Source organism: Lutjanus erythropterus, unplaced genomic scaffold (genome assembly GCF_056507025.1).
Source record: "Lutjanus erythropterus isolate fLutEry1 unplaced genomic scaffold, fLutEry1.hap2 Scaffold_186, whole genome shotgun sequence".
NCBI lineage: Eukaryota > Metazoa > Chordata > Actinopteri > Lutjaniformes > Lutjanidae > Lutjanus > Lutjanus erythropterus.
Genome location: NW_028146663.1, coordinates 22,501 through 25,000, shown reverse-complemented (window position 1 = coordinate 25,000; position 2,500 = coordinate 22,501). Strand labels below are relative to the sequence as shown.

Below are 2,500 nucleotides of genomic sequence, written 5' to 3'. Positions count from 1 at the left end.
GGGCGGGGCGGACTTCCGTACACCACATTTCCCACGTCCGCCTCCGGGCGGGGATTCGGTGCTGGGCTCTTCCCTCTTCGCTCGCCGCTACTGAGGGAATCCTGGTTAGTTTCTTTTCCTCCGCTTAGTAATATGCTTAAATTCAGCGGGTCGTCTCGTCTGAGCTGAGGTCGTAGTCGAAAAAAACACCCCCTCTCCTCGGGGCGGGGGAGGAGGTTTCGTGGCTCCGTCCGTCCGTCCGACCGGCCGGCCGGCCGAGCGAACGACGGGCGGAGGAGGCTCACGGGCTTCGGCGAGGCCCGGCGGAGGTCGACGCGCGCCCCCCCCACCGTGACGGAGTTACACGGCGTATGGCCCGGCGGTTAACCCCCCCCTGGCCCGGGGAGGGATTCGGCCGGACGGGCCGCGCCGGAACGCCGCCGACGGGGAGGGCCGGACCTCCGGTGGAGGGCCGTCTGCACCTAGGGGGACGAAGGCAACGGATGCCTGCGACGACCCCGGCCGCGGAGGAGAGGGTCCCCCGTCTCCGATTGATGACAACGCGACACTCAGACAGGCGTAGCCGCGGCGCTCAACCGCGGCCGCAATGTGCGTTCGAAGAGTCGATGATCGATGTTTGGGGTTGTGGCAATTCACATCATTTCTCGCAGCTGGCTGCGTTCTTCATCGACACACGAGCCGAGTGATCCACCGCTCAGAGTTGTCATTTTTGAGGCATAAACCTTGCAGGGGGAGGAGACAAGTTTTCAGAGACGACGTTTCTTTATTTGGGACACGGGAACCCCCGGGCGCTACCCCCTTCCGCCGGACGGGGGAGACATTAAACCCCCCGCCAAGCCCCGAAGGGGAGAGGCGAGTTGGGTACCCGGAGGCGCGAGTGCGGGCGACCTCGCCGCGCTCACGTGGGCAACCGTTTAACGCCAACAAGGTAGGGGCCCCGCCGGGGGAGGGCGCGCAGACACTTGAAGCCGTAGACCCGTCGCCCTAAGGGTGGAGACGGGAGCGGGGCGGTCTGCGCGACGGCGTTCGCTTGACGGGGGACCCGGCGGCCCCGACACGGAGCCGGAGCCGGAGACCAGGGTTGACCGAGGCCGCGGCGTGGGACGCCGCCACCAAGGGATTTGCGCTTTGGGGGAAACCCAGCCCCGAAGTACCGGACGCCCGGACGGACTCCGTGCGGGGAGACCCCTCGGCATGTGGGAAGGGAAAGAAGATGGTGGGGAAAAAAAAAGAACCGGTCTTTTTTTTTTTTTTTGTCCCTTTTCCCGATCCGGCAATGATCCTTCCGCAGGTTCCCCTACGGAAACCTTGTTACGACTTTTACTTCCTCTAGACAGTCAAGTTCGGGCGACTTCCCGGCACCGCCAGGGACTCGGGTCGAGAGCCCCCGGCGTGCAGGTCCGACGACCTCGCTGGGCCGTCCGATCGGTAGTAGCGACGGGCGGTGTGTACAAAGGGCAGGGACTCAATCGGTGCTGGCTGGTGACCCGCGCCTACTGGGAATTCCTCGTTCGTGGGGAAGAATCTCAATCCCCAGTCCCAATCACGAGCGTGGGTTTCACAGGATTACCTCGGCCTCTCGGCTTAGGTGACGACGCCCGCTGACCCGCTCAGTGTAGCACGCGTGCGGCCCCGGACATCTAAGGGCATCACAGACCTGTTATAGCTCCATCTCACGTGGCTTCCGAACCACTTGTCCCTCTAAGAAGCTCGCACGCCGACCGCCAGAGGGCCGCGTAGCTAGTTAGCATGTCGGGGCCTCGCCCGTTATCGGAATTAACCAGACAGATCGCTCCACCGACTAAGAACGGCCATGCACCACCACCCACAAAATCGAGAAAGAGCTCTCAATCTGTCAATCCTTCCTGTGTCCGGACCGGGTGAGGTTCCCCGCGTTGAGTCGAATTAAGCCGCAGGCTCCACTCCTGGTGGTGCCCTTCCGTCAATTCCTTTAAGTTTCAGCTTTGCAACCATACTCCCCCCGGAACCCAAAGACTTCGGTTTCCCGGGAGCTGCCCGGCGGGTCATTTGCTATGGGTCGACGCCGCCGGATCGCTAGTCGGCATCGTTTACGGTCGGAACTACGACGGTATCTGATCGTCTTCGAACCTCCGACTTTCGTTCTTGATTAATGAAAACATTCTTGGCAAATGCCTTCGCTTCTGCGCGTCTTGCGCCGGTCCAAGAATTTCACCTCTAGCGGCGCAGTACGAATGCCCCCGGCCGTCCCTCTCAATCATGGCCCCGGTCCACAGAAAAACCCACAAAATAGGACCGCGGTCCTATTCCATTATTCCTAGCTTCAGTGATGCGGGCGGCAAAGGCCTGCTTTGAACACTCTCCTTTTTTCAAAGTAAACGCCTCGGACCCCGCGGGACACTCAGCCAAGAGCATCGAGGGGGCGCCGAAAGCCACAGGGCGCGGTCGGGGCCCCCCGCGTTTTTGCCGCGGTGCGGCGCCTCGCGGCGCGACCGCGGCGGAGGGGCCCCCGCCCGAGATC

At 62.8% G+C, this 2,500-nt stretch overlaps 1 non-coding gene and 2 pseudogenes across 1 annotated transcript; all 3 read right to left on the bottom strand.

The window, feature by feature from the left end:
• Window positions 1–173, bottom strand: part of LOC146303971 (28S ribosomal RNA) — a 4,183-nt pseudogene extending 4,010 nt beyond the window's left edge.
• Window positions 174–542: 369 nt separating this feature from the next.
• On the bottom strand, window positions 543–702 carry LOC146303970 (5.8S ribosomal RNA). The gene has a single exon (XR_014769679.1). It is a non-coding gene; the product is annotated as a 5.8S ribosomal RNA (ribosomal RNA).
• Window positions 703–1,274: 572 nt separating this feature from the next.
• The window catches only part of LOC146303969 (18S ribosomal RNA), a 2,008-nt pseudogene continuing 782 nt past the window's right edge, over window positions 1,275–2,500 (bottom strand).